The sequence below is a fragment of the Dromiciops gliroides genome, chromosome 4, assembly GCF_019393635.1.
Source record: "Dromiciops gliroides isolate mDroGli1 chromosome 4, mDroGli1.pri, whole genome shotgun sequence".
In the NCBI taxonomy this organism is placed as follows: Eukaryota; Metazoa; Chordata; class Mammalia; order Microbiotheria; family Microbiotheriidae; genus Dromiciops; species Dromiciops gliroides.
The window spans coordinates 86871427-86896743 of NC_057864.1; the positions used below are offsets into that span (position 1 = coordinate 86871427).

Sequence of the window (25317 nt, forward strand, 5' to 3'; positions counted from 1 at the left end):
ATTTCAGGCAATGAAAGTTTTTATTTTATTTTATTATTTTTTTACTAGCTTGGTCCAGAAATAAAAACCAAAGTGAATTTTAAAAATAAATATAAAGTAATATTAAGTGCAATTCTTTCTCCCTTATTCACTTCCCTCTCTCTTCTCTTCTCATATCTCTCTCTGTGTCTCCTTCTATTCAACCCCTCCTTTCAATAAACAAATCAGAAGGGGAAGAAATATATAATTTGGGACTCAGAGCCCTGTTGTAAATGTGTGGCTGAATAAATGAAGGATAAAGTTGGAATGCTATGTAAAGTGATTTATGAGTATTCTTTTGTAATATGTGAAATCAAACACTTTTCAAACCTCTCCATTTAGATATCCCCAAGAATAACAAAATCTAAAGATTGTTCTTAAATGTGTCATTTTTCAGGTTCTAAAACCATGCATTTAGTTATTCTTTTCAAATGCATTAGGAGTAAGCCCCTAAACTACTGCTAAAATTATATTATTCCAAAGGAATAGTGCTATTAGTAATTAAATGCAAAGGTCTAGCTTTAAGTTGTCATTGATTATTACAGAAGTATTGGGCATTAGGGTATTATTGCTATAGTATAGTGGGTATCAAACTCAATTATGACATCACCAATGATAACATGTTACTCAAAATTATGAATCTAGATTCTATTGAAATATCATGAATACTTCTTCTTGGTCCTTCTTCCTCCTTGGCATGTAAGGGTGCTTATCTTTATACTTTTAAAGAAAAAAAATACTGCTAATTATATTTCTATCCATATGGAACTGTTCATGTACAGGAGATTTTTAATTAAGTCTGCAAGGAAAAGAATGGCTTTTTTATGAATTTTAAAGTATGATAAAATTTTATTTAGAAATGTAAAACTGGGGGCAGCTAGATGGTATAGTAGATAAAGCACTGGCCCTGGATTCAGGAGTACCTGAATTCAAATCCACCCTCAGACACTTGACACTTACTATCTGTGTGACCTTGGGCAAGTCACTTAACCCTTACTGACCCCCCCCCAAAAAAAAAAGAAGAAATGTAAAACTAACTCTCACCCTGCAAATCTATAGAAAAGTAGCTAAGCAGGACAGATTTGGTCTGTGGGCCATACTTTGCCAAACTTTCCTATAGACTGTTATAATGTCAAAGTCTCACTGTTATATGTTTAGTAGCCATGACTAAAGGACGTAATGGGAAAAGAGTTCCTTCAAGCTATTAATGCATGATATACCTCAGAAATCCACTGATGGAGGAAGAAAGTACATCCTTGCATAGGGGCCATGCGAATCTCCTCTGTATCATTCCAATTTTAGTATATATGCTGATGAAGCAAGCACAGAAAGTACAAATGATAAATTCAAAGGAGCAAGAAGAAGCATAAATCAAAACACATACTAGCTCAGGTATAATAAGTGGGTAAGATAAAGGGAAGCAGAATTGAAGATGGAGTAATTGAAACCCAGAAGCAACATTCAGAAGTATTTGAAATATGTTCGGTCATTTTTGACATGAGCAAAGCCTGCTAGCAGCACACTTTTCATTGAAAACTAGGGCATGATGGTTATCTCTGTCATTATACATTAAATTAGATATTTTGATAGAAACAAGAAACTGGTCACACAGAATTTTTCTTTCTTTTGATTTGGACAAAGAAGAGGTAACAAACCAAGAAGATTAAAGATATATTACTGAGGGGGAGCTAGGTGGCGCAGTGTATAGAGCACCGGCCCTGAAGTCAGGAGTACCTGAGTTCAAAGCCGACCTCAGACACTTAACACTTACTAGCTGTGTGACCCTGGGCAAGTCACTTAACCCTCATTGCCCTGGGGAAAAAAAAAAGAAAAAAAAAAGCTCAGTTGAGATGATGAGATTATCTTAAAGATGCTATTTAAGATAGGAAAGAATGTTAAAGATTTAGTGGTAACAGTGAGCATATTTGTTCAACCTTGGTCTCTATACTACTTGAGTCAAAAGGGAAATTCAGTGGACTATATTTTACAGCAGGCTAGAACACAACCAGTAATATTAAAAAAAACTATAATGATGAGTACTCTACAAGGCAGGAAGTCATAAGGGGAATATCAGCTACATCAGATAGCAAAGAAAGGAGGTAAATAGATGTGGAAAAGGCAAGCAAACTGAGGACAGATAGATATGTCATTGAATTGTTGAGACAGAAGAGAATTGCATGGAGGGGAGTCATAGCTGAAGACTCATCAATCTTAAGCGAAGTGGAACTCCTAAGACTATCTTGTACCTAACTCTCATCTCCTGACCATATGAAATTTTTACTGGCTGTCTTCCATGCTTGAAATTTTCTCTTTTATCATTTCTACATCCTGGATTACCTGGTTTCCTTAAGAGTCCATGTAAAATTCCAATTTTTTAAAGAAATCATCTTAACTTACCCAAATGTTAATGCCTTTCCTCTGTGGTGGGTGAAAGATGAAATGATCGAGGAAACAGAGGTTTGATCTTTTGAGTATATTGACTTATTAAGAATTGCATGCCAATTGGTGAATAAATAGGGGCCAGGCTATTCCTTTAGCTTAGGGCTGGACCCCAAATACAGGGAGAGACAGACTTCCATCTTCTAACTGCCACACATATGATTATTTTCAATTCATCCTGTGGATATCTTGGGTGTGTGTTATAGTTGCTTGCACATTGTCTTCTCTAATAGACTGTGAACTCTTTAAACAGAGGAGATTTATATTGTTGGAGGGTTTTTTCTTGTTTTGCTTTTTGTTTAATTTTTATTCAGTAATCACCAGTGGTATAGCATATCTAATGTAAAAATTCTATTAAAAACCTTAATTTCTTTTTTGTGTATCTTCTTGTAAAATTTATCTAGATCTGAAAGAAGCATATTGAAGTCCCCTAACTGAAAGAGTTTTGTTGTGTACTTCTCTCAAAATTTAAAAAAGTTTTTAAATTGTGCACATAGATGATATGCCATTTGGTATATATGTAAAATATTAATATTATTTGATGATGGTGCCTTTGAGCATAATGTAATTTTCTTGCTCATGCCATTTATCCAAGTATACATATTTACGGTTATCTTGTCTAGAATGCTTGATTGCCACCCTTACTTAATTGAATTCTGTTGATGAATGATAGATTTTGTTTCAACTATTCATTAAATTTTTTCTGAATTTTCATGTTTGAAGTGGTTGGGGTTTTTTTATTTTTTATTTTTTGGTAAATAATACATTATTGAGGGGAAAACAAGGTGGTTCAGTGGATAAAGCACTGGCCCTGGATTCAGGAGGACCTCAGTTCAAATCCGGTCTCAGACACTTGACACTTACTAGCTGTGTGACCCTGGGCAAGTCACTTAACCCCCACTGCCCTAATAATAATAATAATAATAATAATAAAATTATTGAATTAGGCTTTCTTATCCATTACCTTTCTCAGTTGATTTGTGAAGTCATCCCATTCATAGTCAGTTATAATTGTTAATTTGTTTTTTCCATATTATTTCCTTTCTTTGTTCCCCTTCACTTTTACAAAGAAAAATAATGTGGTGAAATATAATACAATACATATTTATTAAGCACTTACTACGTGTTAGGCATTGTTCTAAATGTGAGGATACAAAAAGAGGCAAAAATAGTCCCTGTTTACAATGTAATGACGGAGACACCATGCAAAGAAAGAAATATGTGTGTGGGTGTGGGGAGGGAAAGAGACACACACAGAAACAGAGGTACAGAGACAGAGTCACACACACACACACAGAGAGAGAGAGAGAGAGAGAGAGAGAGAGAGAGAGAGAGAGAGAGAGAGAGAAATATTAAATGCTACATACAGGATAATAATAGGAAATAATTAAGAGAGTAACCATTGGAATTAAGAGGGGTTAGGGTTGGTTTCCTGTAGAAAGCTTCTGATAGAAGAGAATAGGGTACCCATGAGGAAATAATTGAAATATGTCTGATTCTAGTTCATTATTTTTGTACCTTAACTACAGAGACACAGATTAAAAGTTCTTAAACAATCTTTCTATATATTTCCTTTATTTCTTTTTTTAGTACATTGCCTGGCATGTAATGTGTTTAATAAATCTTCATGCCCTTCTCTTTCCTTCCCTTCCCTTCCTTCCTTTTATTATCTGTTGCTGATGTTTATTTTGTATACAAATATTCCGTCTTTAACTCTATATAGCCTCTCATACTCTTCTGCTCTCCTTTTCCATATTACTCTGTTGGTTTAAATTTATTTCTGTACCAAACATTGCATATATTCAACCTTCCTTGTTGTTGTTTTTGTTGAGTCATTTCATTCATGACCAACTCTTTGTGACCCCATTTGGGGTTTCTTGGTGAAGATACCAGAGTTCTTTTCCACTTCCTTCTCCAGCTTATTTCATGCATGAGGCAACTGAGGCAAAGAGTTAAGTGAATTGCCCAGCATCACACAGCTAGTAAGTGTCTGAGACTGAATTTGAACTTGGGTTTTTCTGACTCCAGGCCCAGATCTCTATTGACTGTGCAACCTAGCTACCCTACCCAATCTTCCTTATGCAGTTCTGATAAAAGTGAGGCTTATGAGAGGCCTACTTCACCCACTTCCACTTCTGTGGTCATATATTCTCCTTCTAGAATATACCAATTGTGAAAATAATAGTAAGCTCTTTTAATTGCTTCCTGATTTCTTCCCTAGAATATTATTTTTTCCCTCTCTTAAAACTAAGAAAAGGAAACAGACCTCCACCCATGCTTTTTGCTTATTTGACTTTACTTTCTCTGGCACCCTTGTAAATAAATTGATTCTGAAGGCACAGGAATCTTCTCCAACTATTAAAATGTAAGTACTTGATCATTGTTTGGCTCCTTCACCTTACTTATATCTACTTCCTTTCTTGGTTTCTCTTCTCTCCTATGTCTGCATCTCATGGGCAATACCAAGCTTTGTTCTTTTTGTCAGGAATGTTTGAAAGCCTTCTGTTTACTAAAAGGCTATTTCTCCTGATAAGATTGTTATAAGTTCTGCAGGGTAGAATATACTTAGTTGTAAACTATTTAGAATTTCATACTCTAAGATTCTGTCTCCTTCATTATAGTTTTTTTCTTTATTCTCACTATATGAAGTACTTTTTCTTTGACCTGAAAACTATGGATTTTGTCTAAGGCATTTATAAGTATTTTCAAATTGAGTTTTCTTTCATAAGGTAATGAGTGGATTATTTTTATTTTTATTTTACCCTTTGAATGAATAGCTCTTGGAAATATTATTTTAGAATTTCATAAAACATTGTAGCCAGGGGCAGCTAGATGGCACAGTGAATAAAGCACTGGCCCTGGATTCAGAAGGACCTGAGTTCAAATCCGGCCTCAGACACTTGACACTTACTAGTTGTGTGACCCTGGGAAAGTCACTTTACCCCAATTGCCTCACAAAAAAAAAAAAAAGGAAAATAAATAAATAAATTCCTCAAAAAAAATTGTAGGCAGGATTTTTGTTTGTTAATTATATTGTCAGGAAGTCTGTTAAATATTAAATTATATCCTTTCACCCTGTTTTCCAAATTATTATTATTTTTTAAATAAAGTTATTTTATATGTTACTCAACTTTTTTCAACCATTTTCCTTCTATCATTTCCTATTTTCTTGTGGTATTATTGATTTTCTTTTATTCCATTCTTTTTTTTTTCTTCTTCAGGGTACCCTTTACTTGGTTAAGATGTTTTATTCTCTGTTCTAAGCTATTTATTTTCCTTCCATCCTTTTTTCCTCTGAGTTCTTATCTTGTATCTCTTTATTTCTTCTAGATACACTTTGAATACCCATTTTTTTCCTGGGGCTTTACTTATACTTTTTCTAAAGTCATATTCTTTTTCTAAGTTTACTTTTAGACTTCTATTAACCTATAGTATTTCTTCATTATACTAAGATATTTCTTCTTTTATGTCTTCTATCTAAGTTATTTGATCAGGATTACTTACATAGCCAATCAGTACCCTCTCCTGCATTCTTTAATGTGGTGTTTAGGCCTCGGTGCAGTTCTGAATGAATTGTCTTGGTCATTGTCTTCTTCTTTCACCATAACCACAACCTTAGCAAGCGAGCAAGAGTGAGAGCAAGAGCAAGAGCAAGAGCGAGAGCGAGAGCGAGAGCGAGAGCGAGAGCGAGAGAGAGAGAGAGAGAGAGAGAGAGAGAGAGAGAACTTGTGACCAGTCCTCAATCACTGACTTTTTCCTTCATATCATAGTGGTCCAAATTATGTACTGGCTTTAGTTTCATTTCATCTCTCCTTGTATAGGCACCCATCAGAAATTTGAGTTGTCTCTTGACATGGTGCTTATATATCTGCTTTGGTATCTGAGGTCTGTTGATATCAAGGCTCCTAGAATCCCCCATTGCTATACTCCTGGATCCTTCAACTTCTTTTTGTTCTTCCAGTGTTGGGAATTGACTTGACCTCTCCTGTTTCTCTGACAGTCTAAGACCAAGTTCTTCCTTGCTTTAGGTTTTATTTATGAGAAGCCACACTGAATCCAGAACTCCTGTATGTTCTTCAGGAAACCTCAGGTCATCAACACCTATGTCTCTTTGGCTTTAGGATTCCTGGGGCTAATACCATTCCTTGATGCTCATACCTTCCAGTGCCTATCTCCTATCTCTTTCTCCTTGAGCAACAATCTAAATGGAGTTGACTTTTTCTTCTGCTTTGGCACAATGAGTCCAGGACCCAGGATCCTAGTGGCTTCAAACTCAGTATATCAGGGATGAAGTTGGCTTAAAACTCACACTCACCACAGTGCCTCCATCTTCTTGTGTAGCCCTAGTCTGGATGGATTAAATTACTTGTGTTTTGCTTTGGTGTTTTTGAGTTATTTCTTCATCTGGTTCTACTTGTCATCTTTCTTAGAGTGTTTGTCAGTGGAAGTAGTCTTGGATAGAACATTTATAACATTTTCTTTTCTGGACATACCTGTTTTATTATTTGTACTGTTTCATGTATTAATTAAATATTGCTGCTACTGAATTTATTGCTATTCTGCATTTGATAATATAAATTCAGTAGCAGCAATATTTAATTAATTGGGGCTTTGACTTTGAATTTGACTGATTACCTTTAAAATATCACACAAAATGTGGGGATAGAGGGTTGTGTTATAAAGGCAACTGAGTGATGAAATTAGGGAGTAGAGGTTGCTAGTAACCCAAGGAAATGGGTTACAGTGTTTCTGCTGCCTAAACTTAAGGATTGTATTATAAAGTTCTGTTTCCCCTTTCTCTAAAGCTAGAGTCAGCAGATAGAAAAGTAAGAGATCTGAAAGATGTAAAAAAATGCACAGGTAATGGGAGATTAGTTGAAAAATGACGTATATGTTAGTTATACTATTACATTGGCTTGATTAAACCAATTAGGAATGAAGTCAAGTGTTAGGGAAAAAAGTTAAGCAGATCCCATTTCTCTTTCAACTCTCGTTTTATATTTTATCTCATTTAAGATCTTTTAGTGCAAATATCTAATTTTATAGATAAGGATGCTGAGATTCAGGTAAAGGGAATATCTTGGTCAAGGTCACACAATTAGGAAGTGACAACCAGGATTAGAATCAGTATCTCCTGAATCTGTAACCAGCATAATCCATGGGTCTGTGAGAGAAAGCAGAAGCAGGCTTCTCATTCTGACAGCTTTTTCTTTTTGCCCAAGGCTCCAATTCTACAGTAGAGAATGTAGAAAGGAAGGAAAAAGGAAGTTGGGGAGATGAATGGTACATCCAAGCTGTTAAATTGGTGTTACAAAATTTATTTTAATAGTCATTGATTATATGGCTTTTTCTCATAAAATTGATTTTGACAGAAAAAAAAATCGATCATATAACTACATTGTTTGCTTTAAATTGACAACTAAGCTTATTTTCCCAAGTTGGGGAGACTTCTACCTGAATTATTTACCATTTTAGGGTAGTACTGAGCTACTTTTAGAATTTGTGCCTGGCCAAATTGATTTCACTTACAAAAAATTGGTTTCAAAACTGTAAAATGTAGCCAAACAGCTAGCATGGTTGACCTGTAAAATGTCAGAGGACAAATTTCACTATTTTTATTTCTCAATTAATGGTTATTTAATGTGACCATGAGCTGCCAAATCATGGTGGACATCTCCAATTTCAGTTTAATCAGTCAGTGCTTATGGTAACATGATAGATTAATATTTTATTCTATGCCATATAGATAAACTATAATTAGAACTAACATTTATATAGCCTATTCAAGTTTGTAAAACACTCCATGTACATTATATCATTTCTGTCTCAAATCAACCTTGCTACTTGGGTACTGTGGACCTTTTTATAAGGAAACTGAGGATCAGAGAAGTTAAATATTTTCCTCTTAGTCACACAGTCAGAAACAGGTTTCAAAATAAAATCTTTCTGATTCTAGGCCAGGTATTATAACCACTATAGCATAATGACTCACATTCTGATTTACTGAATTAAAAATAACAATTGCCCCACTTTAAAGAAGGCTGCTTGGTACAATGGAAAGATAATTGATTCTGAAGTCAAAGAAATTAAATTCAAATGCTTTATTTAACACTATCTATGTAACTTTGGATGTTTGTTTATTTTGATTTCCTCATTTATACAATGAAGGTGTTGGACTATATGCCCAAGACATATCTCACCATTGAAATTTATACTTTCTCACACTTTCACTGCCACAAACCTAGTCCAGATCTTTATTACTTTTCACCTGATATATTATCAAAACTTCCTAACTCATTTTCCTGCATCCAGCCTACTCCTCCAACTCTTTATATTCAGATTAATCTCAATAATTTATGGGGCAGCTAGGTGGCACAGTGTATAAAACACTGGTCCTGGATTCAGGATGACCTCAGTTCAAATTCGGCCTCAGACACTTGACACTTGCTAGCTGTGTGACCCTGGGCAAGTCACTTAACCCTGAATGCCTCACACCCCACACCCCACACCTGAAAAAAAAAACAAAAAAAACTCTCAATAACTTATAACACTCATTATAGGCTTCTCTTGCTCAACAAACTTCCAATAATTCTCTATTTTTCAGCTAATTAATTCTAGAAACTAAAGTCCATATTCCTTAGGCTAAATTTTTTGGAGCTCCAGACTCTCATCTCTGCCTAATTTCTTGGCCTGACTTCAGTCTGTCACTCCTCAAAATCTTTTTTTTTTTTAATCCAGTCAAAGCAGATGACTTTCATTCTTTTAGAAATAGCCCATAAGTACTCAAATCATTTCTTATATTTATAATATTGCCTCCTTCTTTCTCTATCTATTGACTTCATACAATAGCTCAGGCTCAAACCCGAGCTCAAAAGCAACTACCTACAAAAAGCCTTTAATTTCATTGGAAAAAAGTGATTTTTACTTCTCATCTCATAGCTCTGCATACTCTTGTACATATACATTCTAATTTGTATTATATGTATTGGTCTACTAGGCTCATTACCATCATTAGATTTTGAGGTGATGTTCAATTAAAAAAAAAAGTTCAATCTTATCTTTGTATTTTTTATTTATCTTTCATGTTGCCATTTGTCATCATATGACCAAATACCCTGTTTTATAAAACTAAGCCTAATTTCTATCTTCTTAATAATGAGGAGATTGGGCAAGATGATATCTAAGGGTTCTTCTTAAAGCTCCAAAGTCTTATTCTAAGACTTGAAGTCTATGTCCTTCCAATTTCTGCTACTTTCAATTTTGTTTGTTTGTTTAGAGCTAAGCTTATTATTATAATGTAAGTAGCTTGCCCAAATAGTCAACAGAAAAATTCAACAATTACTTGTCTATAGGACACTAACTAAATAGTTTGGTGTTTTAAGTGACTTAATTTAACTTAGTAGTTATTCTTAGCAAAGTGCAAACACAGTCAAGCAGTGCCTTAATTTTTGCTCACCGTTTGCATTTCAATGCATTATTTTAAATCCATAATGGTGAAGACATTGCAAAAAATGTTTTATAAATGGGTTTGTTTCTTAATTGTTCCTCTATACATCCAAAATAACCCTTTCTGGAATCAGGGTCAGTCTCTAGGTGGTACTGATCTCTCCTTTGAAGGAGAAGGAGTAGATTAAATTTGCAGAGTTTTGGAATTTTGAGTTTTTATTCTTCTCCCAAATCAAGGAGTTATTTTATCCTTTTGGAATGGGAAGAGAGTTAGAGTTGTAAAAGGGGGAAAAAGAAAAAAAGAAAGAAAAGAGAAAAAACAGGAGAAAGAGAGGGAATAGCACCTTTCCCCAGCAACGTTGGCATCAGTCCCAAAACAGATTTAAATTGCTTGAGAACAGCACCCCACCCCCCCACCACTGCAGTATTCTCTTCCCCCTAATCTCACACAAACTAATGGAATGAAGAACTAGAAACAAATCAGGCAAGCAGAAAGGCATAAGACAACTTTATATTATGGCCTCTCTGCTTAGGGCTGGGTCATAGGTGAAAACAAATGTGCTGTGGATGAAAGTGGAGTAACTGACTGTCTTCATTCTCCTTTCCTTATCCTGCTACTTCTGATGTGACTGACATCAATTTCTAAGCTTATTTATTGTATTTTTTCTGACATAATTTCACTTTTTTTTTTTTTGGTGGGGCAATGAGGGTTAAGTGACTTGCCCAGGGTCACACAGCTTTTAAGTGTTAAGTGTCTGAGGCTGGATTTGAACTCGGGTACTCCGGACTCAAGGGCTGGTGCTCTATCCACTGTGCCACCTAGCTGCCCCATATAATTTCACTTTTCATAAAGATCTGCAGTTAAACCACACATGTGTATTGTCTTTTATCTCTTTTGTCACAATCTGAGTGTGTAGCATGACAGCCAGCTTTGGTAGTGTTAGCCTCATAAGGAGAACATTTACGGGAAAATATCCTCCTAGTTCCAGACTGGAAACTCCAAAACATTGGTAACCCTTGTACTAACATTGGTAGGATAACCTCCAGATATAGCTTTTATACACACACACACGTACATATATATATATGTGTGTGTACATATTTGCATATACATATATATCCACATGTGTGCGTGCATATATACATGTATGTGTATATGCCTAAGTGTGTGTATACATATGCATACACATATATACACTCATACCCATATAATATATAATAAAATAGCATATATTACAAACTATTTATCTTTCTTTTCAACTACTTATAAGCTCCCAAAAGTAGAAATCAAAAAGGTAATCCTAAGCCTTTAACTCCCTTAGATGAAAAGGGCTTAACTTTCATCATCATGACTAGTAGAAATTAAGTAGAAATCTCATCTGGAACTATGTTCATGATATAGACAAAAATAGAAAATAGGTGTTAATGTTGAAATGGGATAGCTTGGTATATGGAAAGACCATTTCAGTTCAAATCTTTTTTTTTTTTTTTTTAGTGAGGCAATTGGGGTTAAGTGACTTGCCCAGGGTCATATAGCTAGTAAGTGTTAAGTGTCTGAAGCCACATTTGAACTCAGGTCCTCATGACTCCAGGGCCAGTGCTCTATCTACTGCGCCACCTAGCTACCCCTTAGTTCAAATCTTAACTGATACTTCCTAGCTTTGTGACCATAGGGAAAATCACTTAGCCTCTCAGTGTCCCCAAACCACTCTCTAATATTATAATTTACATAGGAATTGTTGACCTGTATCAGTGAAGAAACTTTCTGCACCCAAAATTCTCTAGAGAAACAAAGTCATAGGTCCAGCCCTTTCCCTTAAAAAATGTAGTGATGCATTTAATGATTTCTATTAATATGTATTTTTCAGTTGAAATGAATTCCCTTTACTACATGTTTGCTTACATGCAGAAAATCTGGAAAATGTCACCAAGTATCTCCACAATAATCATAGTGTTGATTAACGACAAAATATTATGCTGTGTTAAGAATATCAAGAAAGGCATTAAGAAATACTTCTGGCAGTTGCTGACCCAGCCAACTGCTCTCTGAACCTTAATTTCCTCATTAGTAAACTGAAGATAATAATAATATTTGTATTACCTCTATCACATTGCCTTATGAGGAAAATGATTCACAAAACAAAGTACTCTATGATTGTGAGATACTGTTTTGTTCCTCTGTGAACAGGAAATCCCTTTGAAAATAATCTAATCTTAGTACTGTATTTGTTTGTCTTTAAACCTCAATTTTCAAGGAATTTTGACTTATGTTTATAGGGCCAGAAATAATTTTCCTTATTATAGATAAATGCAGATATCTATTCCCTATAGCTATTTGGACTATTTTGTTACTTTTTTGTTATTTAGTTAAGCATCCAAGTCTTTAAATGTCTTAAATCTTTAAGCCTAGAAAATAGTTTCACATGTATATATTTTAAGATCTGGGGTGGGGTAGAGAGGTGTTTAAAATGATGGAAGAGAAGCAGAAAACATGGTGAAAACGTAGAATTCTCTGATTAGAATGTTAAGATACCAAATATAGAACCAAGGAAAATGTCAGGCATGAATCTTTAGAGGGGAGATTTGAGAATGTTACCTCTATACTACCTCCTATGTGTGATTTTCTTGTTCTTTCTCCAAACACATCAGAAATTAAGTTATCATCAAATTTTTAAATTGGAACTTGATTTATCTCTTAGAACAACTATATACAATCCAAATACAATAGCATAAAAGAAAGCTAAATTAAGGGGGTAGTAGAGGATATTAATATTTCTAACAGGTTTTTCCTCTCTCTCTCTCTCTCTCTCTCTCTCTCTCTCTCTCTCTTCAGAAACAGTTTAAAATGTATGGTCTAGAAGCCACACACAAGAGCCAGTATTCCCCATGACCCTCTGCCACCATGTCACAATATCACTTGTTCTTACTTGAGGAAATCATTTAATCTCATTTATCTCAATTCCTTTATAAGTATGTATTGCCATATCCCATCTATCAAGAATCTAGGTTCCAGGGTGACAAATATCCACTTGAGCTGCTAATGTTGGACACATTCTGGCTAAATCCACTAGTATAAGAGACTAGTGAACAGCATCTATCCTTGCAATAAACCTTACTTCACTCTTTTAGTGTATATAAATCATATAATCACTTCCTGCAACTCTTAATTCAAACCTAAATACTGATTGATTTGTCTATTGAGCTTAATATATAATCTCATCAACTTGATTCTTTTTCGTGCAGGGCAATGAGAGTTAAGTGACTTGCCCAGGGTTACACAGCTAGTAAGTATTAAGTGTCTGAGGCTGGATTTGAACTCAGGTCCTCCTGAATCCAGGGCCAGTGCTCTATTCACTGTGGCACCTAGCTGCCTTGATTTTAAAGATCAAAATGATTCCAGGGAAATTAGGTCATTACCTCTAGTTGTGCAAACTCATGAGCCCAATTTATCCCCTTGCAATTTTTTAAGGCATGTGGAATTGAACTGCATTTATACCAAAGAATCTGGCCACTAAGGCATGGGTGTAATCTTAGACAGCCAAATCCACAAGGAAAAGGGTGACAAAGTTTTGCTGCAAGTGGAGTCAGAGACAGAACCCTTACAATGATTTTCCAGGACAAGACTGTCAATACCCTCTTTTCTTAAATAGACATTTTGCTAAGCACACCAAAAACATTTGTAGCTTGTAATTGTTATGTTCCTGGTCACAAAACAGTATATGAAACTCAAGTGGCCACCAGCTTCTCCTCTAGCTACAGACAGGCACAAAAATACGAAGTCATCAAAGTGAAGCCAAAACTTCTTTCCTTATCTGATAGGATAAATTGCTAATATTTTCACTTCATAAGAACTGAGTTGTTTGAAGTCTTAAAGGCTTTAAATTCATTGTATTGCTATTGTACACATGTAAATGTCACCACCATTAGTAGAATTTATATTTAAAAATTGAAATATCCTCTCTTGGTGTATTTAAACAACAGGAAAGCATGAAAATTCTAATTATGTTAATTAGGTTCTTTCTGTATTTTATTTATAAAAATAATCTGCAATATAAATGAAAGAGGCACTAATGTTTTATGCATAACCCCATAAGGCATTGTTACTATTTTTAGTCATTCCTAAAACATTTCCTATGTGGTGCATCTACTTTTGTCCAATGATCATAGCATTTTACTCCATGTAATTCTTTCTGGGTTTTTCTGAAATCATCCTACTTGTAATTTCTTATAACAAAAAAATTCCACTATAATCATAAGCCACAGCTTATTTAGCCATCTACCAATTGATGGACATCCATTTGATTTCTAACTTTTAACCATCACAAAAAGAGTGCTATAAATATTTAATTGCACAAATAAGTATTTTCTTTTCTTTTGGATCTCTTTGGGATATAGACCTACCAGTGTTATTGCTGGATCAAAGGGTCTGCTCAATTTTATAGCCTTTCAGACATAGTTTCCCATTGGTCTTCAGAGTGGTTAGATCAGTTCGCAACTCTACCAAGAGTGGATTAACATCCCAGTTTTCCCATATCCCCTCCAGCATTGAACATTTTCCATTTTTAACATCAAGCAGTTTTTAAAAGGGAGTTTCATTGTTGCAGCATTAAAAATAAAATCTTTCCCCTCAAAAAACCCCAAAAAAGTTCGTCAGAGAAACAAGTGATGCAACCATATTTTCCAAACAGAGAAACATATAAAAATCTATGAAATCTTATACTACAAATCTGTAATCAACTAATTGCAGTACAATCTTTGTTAGCATGTTTGTTCATTCAGTGAACATATACATCATGACATTTCACATAAAATGTCATGACTTAGGCATGTTCATCACAAAGAAAAAAGTACAAATCGTCATTTCTTCAGTTGTTATGTCATTAGAGCCAATTTATCTTGATTTAGAAGAACTATATTTTTTAAAATAAGATAGTTATGGGGCAGAGTCAAGATGGCAGAGGAAAAGAAGTGTCTTGACTGAGTTCTCCCCAAGACCTCTCCAAATACCTTCAAATAATGCCATAAGACAATTCCTAGAGTAACAGAACCCACAAAAAGACAGGGTGAAAAAAATTTCCAGCCAAAGACAATTTAGAAGGTTGGCAGGAAAGATCTGTTGTACTAGGGTCAGAGTGGAGCACAGTCTAGTGAACCAGGAGCAGGCCTTGGGAACGTCTGAATCAGTAATTGAAGTAACTGCTTTGGGAACTCATCCCACAGATTGTAAAGAGGTTAAACAATTGCCCAGAAGAAGACTACAGGGATCTTGTTGCCAGCAGTGAGGCAGCACTCTGTTTGCCCATGATCAGATTCAGGTCACAGTCTTGTGCCTCAGTTCTAGGTGGGGGAGGAGCATAAACACATTGGAGCTTGTAACTACAGTGGAATAAGTGGAGTGGGATTCTGTTCTTATTTCCAGGACAGAAAAGTAGGTTGTTTGCAGAGAAGAACACAGGCCAGGAGAGTGGTAAACATACCTTTGCTTAAATCATACCACCTTGGAAGAGCTAAAAATTTAAAACTTGCTGGAAGTATTTCAGAAAACAGCTACATAAACCCCCTGAAGCTTGGGACTTTGTGCCCCAGTGCCTTGAATCCCTTCATTGGGATTGTACATTGGAAGCATTGTCAAATGTCAACAAACAAGCAGGCAAAAAGTTAATTAGCTCTTCACAAATTTTCATTGTTTCATTAGATATAAATACAAATCACTAGGGGAAAAAATGTCAATCCAAAAGGGTTTGGTTAAATGTATTGTGATAATGGAATATTGGGTGGGGGAGGAATGAGCAGCCTCTCCATATATGACCTTAGTGTATACTGGGGTCTGCCTTCATAATGTGTCATTCTCCTTGGTAAAGTACTACTTAAGCTGGATATTAATATTCCTGTTGGAGTCAATTCTAAGACTCACACTCCCATATTTCAGAGCTAATGATTTTTTTATCACAAAAAGTATTTTATTATTTTCTATTTATATGTAAATATAGTTTTCAACATTTGTTTTTTATAAGACTTTTAGTTCTGAATTTTTCTCCCTCCCTCCCTTCCCTCCCCCTTCCCCAAGACAGAAAGCAATCTGATATAGGTTATATCAGAGCTAAAGTTTTGTTGCCAAAAAAATTAAGTACTTCTCAGTAATCGAACACTTAACTAAAGGAGGTTTACTTTGTCCTAACACAGCAAATATATAGGACAAGGGACCCCCTGCTTCTCCAAGTGTAAAGAAACATGATAATCATAGTAGGATGTGATGAAGGACATGGTGATTCACTTAATCTTTAGAAATCCACCAAGTCTGAGAAAACCAGATTCCATGAGTCTGGTACTTTTTATGACCTCAGACCATCCATTAGCTGTCTAATTAGCTGTGGCAGGGAAGCCAGAGCCAATAAGGTCCCCTGGCCGTTTTATCATTTTTTTAAAGTAACGTCTCCTCATGCCGTGGATGGGAGAAAAACACTGGCCCTCTCAATTCCTACTTATGGCTCTGACTTTTTGTGTATAATTCTTTTAAATCACTAAAAGTAACTACTGAAAGAGATAAATTACATTTTTATCATTATATTTTCTATGGTTATCTCTTTGTAGTATGATAAAACTGCAAGCCAAATAGGGTCAGATGAGTTTGACTCATTTACTAAACATTTACTAAATGGATTTATTCTTCTCCTAGATTTTGGTTTCAGTTGCTACCTGAATTTAACATGCACATTATCTAATTTGCCATGGGTTGCATAAACCTCCATCTCTTCTTCCCTAGAAGGAATCTGAATTGCTTAGAGTTTTCCTCTTCATTTCTATTCCTTTTCCTCTTGAGTAACAGATGAATTTCTCTTTTTCCTCTACCTCATCAACAATAAGTATTAATTACTATGAAGGAATTTACGTCAGACATTTATAATGAGAAGAAAAATGTCTTAGAAGTTGGGGCAGAAAGGAGTTTCATAAGTTTAATAAGGCAAATGAGTGTGATAGCTCTAGTGCTAAAAGGGACTACAGAATTCATCTATTCCCCTAATTTCACAGGTGAGAGAAATGAAACACAGAGCTTAAGTGATTTGCCCATGGTCACATAGTTTGTGTTTGAGATGGGATTTAAAAATTTAATGTTTCAGTAGTTTTCAGTTGTGTCTGACTTTTTGCATACCCATTTTGGGATTATTATTTTTTTTTTTGGCAGATACTGGAGTATTTTGTCATTTTGTTTTCCAGTTAATTTTACAAATGAGAAAACCGAGTGCAACATGGTGAAGTGACTTGCTCAGGTTCACACAGCTAGTGAGTTTCTAAGGTCAGATTTGAACTCAGGAAGATGAGTTTTCATGACTCTAGACCTGGCACTCTTATCTACTGAACCAACTAGTTGTCTAATAACTTTTATATAATACTGTAATATTCTTGAAGTACTTTACATTTTTTCCACACAACAACCAAGAGAGGAGGTGCTATTACTATATTTGTTTTACAAATGAGGAAACTGAGGCACAGAGACATTTACGTGATTTGCCCAAAGTCACATAACTAGTGCCTGAAGCACAATTTGAAGCTGTCTTACTCATTCTAGGCCCAGTGCTTTATCCATTATTCCATTTGGCTGCCTCACTAAAGGAACACTCCCCACTAAGGGAACACTCTTAATAGTTTGGAAGCAATAAATGTATTTATTATTTTCAAACACAAGTTTATGATGAAATAATATGAGAAGTTTTATAATTTGCCTTTAAGTCGTGTGTTTATGTGTTTTAAACAAACCTTACTTCCTATTTCTTAAAAGAGCCAAAATTGCCAGTAATCTTCTATTAAGCCTGTGAAATTTAAGTGAATATGTTAAAAGCAGCATCAATGACTGCAAATTCCCTTTGTATCTCCTTTTACCTGCAATTTAAATGATTTTAAAAGAGAAACATTGTCCATGAATCAGTTGTTACAGTGTTGTGTGTGACTTGAAACCTAAGCTACTCTCAGTGATGGAAAATAATAGGTTCTCTATTAATTCTCTATTAATTCTTCTCTATTAATTACTTTCAAAAGAAAATTGTAGGCTTAGTTCAACTTCAATTCACTTCCCTCCACTCAAACCATTCCATCCATCTAATTCACATGTGATGATTCTCTGTTCAAAATTTGCAACCTGCTTAGAAGGAAAGGTACAACTCGTGATAGAGAGGCCCTTATTTGCTGCCCTGTCACAGCTAACGTTCAAGGTTATGCTGTTCTAATATTTTCATGCAAAACATTGCCTGTGAAAATCCCCAGTTGTTTTCCATCAGAGAAAACAACCCTGTAATAAGTTGGGCTTGCTGTGACAATGCCAAATCTCTATATTAACAAGAAATAATTGCTTTTCTTGTGGTTTTGTGTTGCTTCTATAATTAGAAGCTGAGCTTAAGAAATAGTTGTTTTGTGTTTGTTTTTGTTTTGTGACTAGCACATGCAATTTTGAATTCCGTTTGTTTTACTTTCTCTGAACCTGCTGAGGGCAAAATCCTGGTAAAGCTTATTGTTGCAAAATGTTGGGAGGGAAAAGAAAACAGGCCATATTTACTAGTGTGCTGATTAGTTTTTACTTATATTAAATTTGACTATTCCCTCCATAGGGGAGAAACCTCTGAGCCTGTTTATCCATTGGAAGGCAAAAACCTTTGTGCAAAAGGAATACAGATCTGGATAACATGAACTGTTACCTGTTTGCCCTTTAATATTGCCAAGAAAGAGGAAAAATGTGGAGCATATGAGTTTTGAAGTAGCAGATTGCAGGCAGGTAGCCCATACGAATTTTTCTTCATGCTTTTTGGTAATCAAATTAAGGAAACTGTCATTTTGTCTATTTTCTCTCTGGTCTTGTCATGAAAATAGCACTGATGAAAAAATGAACCTGGTAGCAGGTATGTAGAGGGGCAAAGCCATGTTAAAGTCATCTTTCTCAATGCTACTTCCATATACACTCACATTACCAGATTAGATTCTAGCTGTAAAAGGTTTCCCTTTTATATCTGGGAAAATCAATTATCAGTGCTATTGCAAAAACAAGAGAGAACACAAAAACAATGTCTAACTAGAGGTCTTCTTTATTTCAGTGGGCCCAAATCAGAGTTAATAGGCAAATTTGGTTGGCCTGATCGATTATGGATATTTTTTAAAAAAATAAACAACTACTATAATACCATAGATTTAGGGTTCGAAGAGAAATTGAAGGGTCAACCAGTTCAACCCCCTCATGTTGCAAACAGGAAAACTGGGTCTCAGAGAGCTTAACTTGTCTCAGGTTAAATCAGTACTGCTAGAAAGAGTATTTGAACTCAGATCTTCCTGAGTCTAGCACTATATCTGCTGCGTGTGCTTTGACTCTCTCCTTGTCAAATGTTCATAGGAATTACAAGTAGTAAAACCAACTGACTATTTTTGTGTTTGATTAATCTGAGCTCTGTAGATGTAGTTAGAAATGAATCGTTGTATTAAGCTGCAGGTAGATTTATTAACAATAATCTAAAAAAGGTTTAGATTTAGCCAGTGCTTCTCACTCTATAAATGCTCAAGTATTAAAGCTGCAGGCAAAAAAGTCTGGAAGGTGCTGAGAACAATAGTGAATGATGAGCTAGAATGAAGGTCTGCTTGGAAATACTATGAATAAAGTGAAAGTTATGTTTTATTTTCCAGTTATAAAAAGATTCAAGGGACAGCTAGGTGGCACAGTTGATAAAGCACTGGCCTTGGATTGAGGAGGACCTGAGTTCAAATCTGGCCTGAGACACTTGACACTTACTAGCTTAGTGGTGTGACCCTGGGCAAGTAACTTAACCCTCATTGCCCTGAAAAAAAAAAAAAAGCAAAATTATTGTTGCATTTGGCCATTAAGTTGCTCTCAATATATCTTTCATCAGTGGAATTACTGTGCATTGATAAATGAAAGGTATGTTGCAGTAGCATGGAATATGCAAGACAAAGAAAAATTTGTACCTATGCTACAACATACATTTTGAGACCCATCTAATAAGAAACCTATCTGATCACAGCAAATCAGAAATATACTTTTAAATTTAGTTTTAATATTTGCTATCACTAAATCTGGTGGTATCAGTATTCTCCCTCTCTTCCTTAAACATGTCTTACTACAGCACTCTGAGGTCAATGAATAAGAAATTTCACCAAGTATGTGTTTAAAGATTGCTTACTATATGTTGAGAAAAGTGCTTAGAATTTGGGGGTGGGAAACAAGACTAACACACATGAAATAATTACACACACACACAAAAGGAAATAATATGACAAGGAGTAATAAAGTGTTGAAAATTAATATAGTTTTTGTACCCATCCTCCTCCAAGATAATAAACAGATCAGAGACATCAATAATATCTCTTACAATTTGTTCACCCAGGTCAGAGAAGGCTATTCTGTCTCTCCTACCAGAAGTAGGTACCCCACAGAAACCAGATCAGAGAATGGATAGGAAAAACGTAGTAACAATTTATTTTGCCCCAAGAAGAAAGAGCCATGATCATGTTGGGACCCCCCTCCTAAGGTTTTGTTTTTTTGTTTTTGTTTTTGTTTTTTTTGTCCATGGGTTACAGGGTGTTGTCAGTCATAGATCAACCCAAAAGCAAATACTATAAGAAGAATGAATGTAACAGAGGCATCATGATAAGATTACAGGATTCCATAAAAGGGTTAGGCTAAAAGGAGGATGCCAAGATGTCCCCATAAGATAGGGACCTGCTATCCTTAGGGAAAAGAAGTTGCCAGGTAGGAACTTTCATCAGCTAGATATCTGGGTTCAGTTTGGAGTTCAGTTGAAGGACATTTTACTCCTATTTACCTAGGATTTCATAAAAAATACTTTTGGATAACAAGGAACCTCTGTCCAGGTAATCCATGTATTCAGATTAACAAAAGTGATAAACTGAATGCAATTTCTACTCAGGTTAATAAACAAATATTGAATGCCCATATTATAGAAGCCTTGTACTAAATTTGGGAGATGTAATTTAATGAATTTTTTTTTCTTTTCTTTATGTACAATAGAAAGTTTCTTTGAACTTGGAATCAGCAGACTTGGGTTCAAATCCTTCCTCTTACATTTACTCCCTATCTGACCTTGGATGAGTCACATCACCTTTGAAGAAATTATTTTATTTATCTGTAAAATTATGGAGTTGGATTAGATGGCCTCTAGACCACTGTTTCTTTTCAGCCTGAAATCTATGATTCTATGCAGTGTCAATATGGAACAGACTTTTAATCCTATGCTTCTTTCCCTCTTCCAGAACCTCATTTCTTTCCAGGATTTTCCCAATGCCCTGGTACAACTTGGCTTTATTCATGACCCCAGGGCCACTCAGTGCCCCTTATCAGTTCCATTATGGGATCTTCCTTTGTCCTCTGTAACCCTCCCTCACCTCACTGCCCCAAGGCCTTCTCCAGCACTCAAGAGACCATCTTCCAGACTAGACCCTCCCCTTCCAAATTCTTCAGCATAATACTAGCACCTATTAACTCCTGATAAGACAAGGTTATTTATGACTATACTTCTTACATCTCCTATTTGTAGTAAGGTGGACCTCTTAGTACTTTGGAGGACACAATTTTACCTGAGATAGCCTAATAACCTAATTTTCTTTATGGACTTCTCTCCCACCATTGAATGGGCCTAGGCCCATTCCAGTTTTCTGTATTCTGTTTTTTTTTTTAAATGTCAATTTATTTTAAGTGTTTTAGTCTTGTTTGTCTATTTTTTTTTTTTGCATAATGCCACCCTTTGTATTATTCTCTTTTCTCTACTCTCTGTATTATCTCATTTAGTTATCTAATAAGCCATCATGGGTTCAGCTATCTGCAAATGAATTCTAAATCCATTTAAGGAGCCTGAATCTCTCTCCTTGTTCTACTCTAAAACAAAACTCATTATCTTTCCCTCCAAACCTTCCCTTTCCTAGCCTTCAAATAATTATCAAGGATAACATCATTCTTCCAGTCTCCCAGGCTATCACCCTCATGGTCATCTTTTACACATCATTGTACTCACCCCAGGTGATGTAATTGATATCTTTTCAAATCCCATTTTTTTTCTTCTTTAACAACATCGTTTTTTTATACACCTCTTTCTGTCCATTCACATAGCCATCTCCTGCTGCAAGCCCTCCTAACCTCTAACCAATACTAGTTGAACAACTTTTTAATTGGTATCCATCTTTCAAGTCTCTTCCCTCTTCTCAAATAAATTCCATTTAATATGTAAAGTACCTCAAAACATTTTTCTCTTCCTACCTTTCCAGTTATCTCACACTCTGCTCCCCTCAAAACACTTTAAGTAAAGCCACATCAGTCCATTTACTCTTCTTCAAACAGGACATTCCATCCATGACCAAGGATTTGCTTTGGTATTTCTCCACGTCTAGAATGCTCTCTCTACTCGCAGCTTTTCTGGTTTTCTTCTGATGCCACCTTCTACAGAAGACCTTTCCTCTTCCTCTCCCTCACACACTTCCCTCAATGAATAGCTTCCATTTACACTGTAAAGATTTTCTTTGTATATAGGTATTTGCACAGTCTTCCCTTTTCATGATTTAATATTTTGATAACTATATTTTATTGTTATTGCTTACCTTTGCAATAGTTTTAGATCTTCATTGACTGAAGTTTCCTCAATGGGAATTTTCTATACTAATGAAATTACAGGTCTCATAAAAAAAGACAAATCCATTCAATTTTGTGACCCTTTGTACACCATGATGGAGGCAAAAAATATGCTGTCCACATTTAATCAAACAAATTAACAAACATTTGTCAAGCATCTACTATTTGAAAAGCTCTATGCTAAGGTGTAGAATATAAAAACCTAAAAAGGTACATGGATTCTACTGGCTGGAGGAGTGGAGTTATGCTTCTCCCTGGGAACAATCAATAAAAATCAATAAAAACTGGAAATATATTTCATTCAGTGGAGTTAGCTGAATTAAGCAAATATTATTAATTATTTTTTTCCTATATAAAGACATTCTTGTAGTGCAGAAGATGTATTTGCTCTCTTTTTCTTTCTTTCTTTCTTTTTTTTTTTTTTGGTGAGGCAATTGGGGTTAAGTGACTTGCCCAGGGTCACATAGCTAGTAAGTGTCAAGTGTCTGAGGCCGGATTTGAACTCAGGTCCTCCTGACTCCAGGGCTGGTGCTCTAACCACTGCACCACCTAGCTGCTCCTTGTTCTCTTTTTATTAGAGAGTTTCATTGTTGTTTTCTTAACAGGAGAAGAAAAATACCTGTCACTGGTAAAACACACATAGAATCTCTGACCATGGGGATTAAAAGCTAACATGTTTAATTGCCAAATTCAAACATTTTTTTTAGAGGGCACAAGATATCCTAAACTTTTGAATTATAAAAATTATATTTATTGGCAACCCACTGAGAAAGAGGGTAATTATCTATAGGTCAGGGGTTAAGTCAGGTTTATTGAAGTATCATCTTTGATGGAATTAATAAGTAAATGCTGTTTTCATGAGCTATTTAAGACAGACAATATATCTAAAATATGATTTAGAGTATAAGTTTCTTGAGGAGAGGAGCTATGAAAAATTTCTTCTTTGGATCCAGATGGCTGAGTATTTTGACTTGCACAAAGTAGCAAAAAAAGTAACAAATTCTTGGATTGATTACCTTTGATCAGATTGACCAAAAATGCTGTTTTGATAGTTTGCTAATACCAAGCCTTTCCTTATATATGTGTAGCTGAAGCAATTAAATTCATATATCTATATTCATATATACATATTCATATGCACACATATAGACACACAAACACATATAGAACATGTATATGTATATGTGTGTTTGTATATATGTATACACATAGACACATCATGGTACATGGCACATAGAGGCACTTAATGAATGTTTATGGACTGATGATTAGCAACAATTCTTTCAACATTTTGCTAATGAAGTTTTTCTAGGTCTTAAAAGCTTCAGATGTTAAATGAAGAACTGACAATTTTTACAGTTTTGCAGCTTAGACTCGCATTTAACCCAAGGACTTTGTTTCAAAAAAGAAATTTCATCTTGATACTTATATTGGTCTTTCAGTTGCTATGACTTTCAAGATGTGTGACTTGAGGCTGTGTCTTCTTCTCATTCTTAAATTTGTCTTTGCCTTTCTCCCTACTACACTTCAATCCAATATACAACAGCTGCTTTGGTATCTCTTCATCAACCCTTCACATATGTATAGATCAGTTGAATTGCATTACAATAAGCATCACTTCAGTGGTATTTGACTGTGTTCCAGGCCTTCTTTGTTCTTTGTTGGTAATATTGTCCAGTAATTTTTTATTCTGTAAGCTCCATAAGTGGCTGATGGAATTGCTCCTAAGTATGTAAAAAAAAAATGTCTCTGATAGGTCAAAGGCTCACAGTACATTCACTAACTATTTTTTTATTTGACTACTGTGAAATTATTTTCAAGATCAGGATAATCCAAATCACATTCTATATGAAGTGATATTTTTAGTAAGGCATGATAATGTTCCCATCATTTTTATATCTTATCATACTTAGAGTTTGGGATTCTAGGTATGGATGATCTTTACAGAATGCCAAAAATGAAATGAAGATTTAAGGTGATGTATTTTTTCCTCCTAAATTCATAGGCCATAAACAGCTTTAAGCAGTGTGTGCACATGAAATTTAATACCAAATTTTTCCTCAGGTTACTTTGCTAAAGATGGATTATGGATGTCCCAACATAAGGTACAAAAATTGTGTCTCCCCCACCCAATGATATTTTTCTTTAATGGAATTTAAAAAAACTAATTCACAAGGAAGCTGCCAGCTGACAAAGTGGATAAAGCACCAGCTGTGGATTTAGGAGGACCTGAGTTCAAATCTGGCCTCAGACAGTTGACACTTACTAGGCAACTAGGTGACCCTGGGCAAGTCAATTAACCCTCATTGCCCTGAAAAAGAAAAAAAAATTCACAAATATTTATTTGATCTGTATATGGGGAGATGCCTTGTTGGAGGAGAGATTTTTAAAGGAGTGTTTTTCTCTTCCAAATAAAACCCTTTTAAGAAGTGGTTCATAAACAATAAACAGCAAATCTCACATTCCCTACCTTTATCTGTCAATTATATGATGGACAAACTGTGGTCTTATTTAGAAGAATATCTCTCTTACATTTTATACAATTAGATCATTGGAGTGGAATAGAGAGGACTTTGTATTCCTCAGGGTTTTATTACAGCTTTCTCTCTGACTCATAATTTCTGTTAAATGTGATTCTGCATATGTGCTTACCATATAATCATCTCATCTTAGAGTTGAAGGGAAACTTAGGGCTTATCTAGTTCGAACTGTACCTGACACACAAATTCTGTCTATAGTATATTTATTTTTATTTGTTTATTTGAGATCAAGTATCCCTA

At 35.1% G+C, this 25317-nt stretch overlaps 1 non-coding gene across 1 annotated transcript; it reads right to left on the bottom strand.

Moving 5' to 3' along the window:
• Positions 1-1241: 1241 nt before the first annotated feature.
• On the bottom strand, positions 1242-1344 carry LOC122727044. The gene has a single exon (XR_006353016.1). It is a non-coding gene; the product is annotated as a U6 spliceosomal RNA (small nuclear RNA).
• Between the last annotated feature and the right edge of the window lie 23973 nt (positions 1345-25317).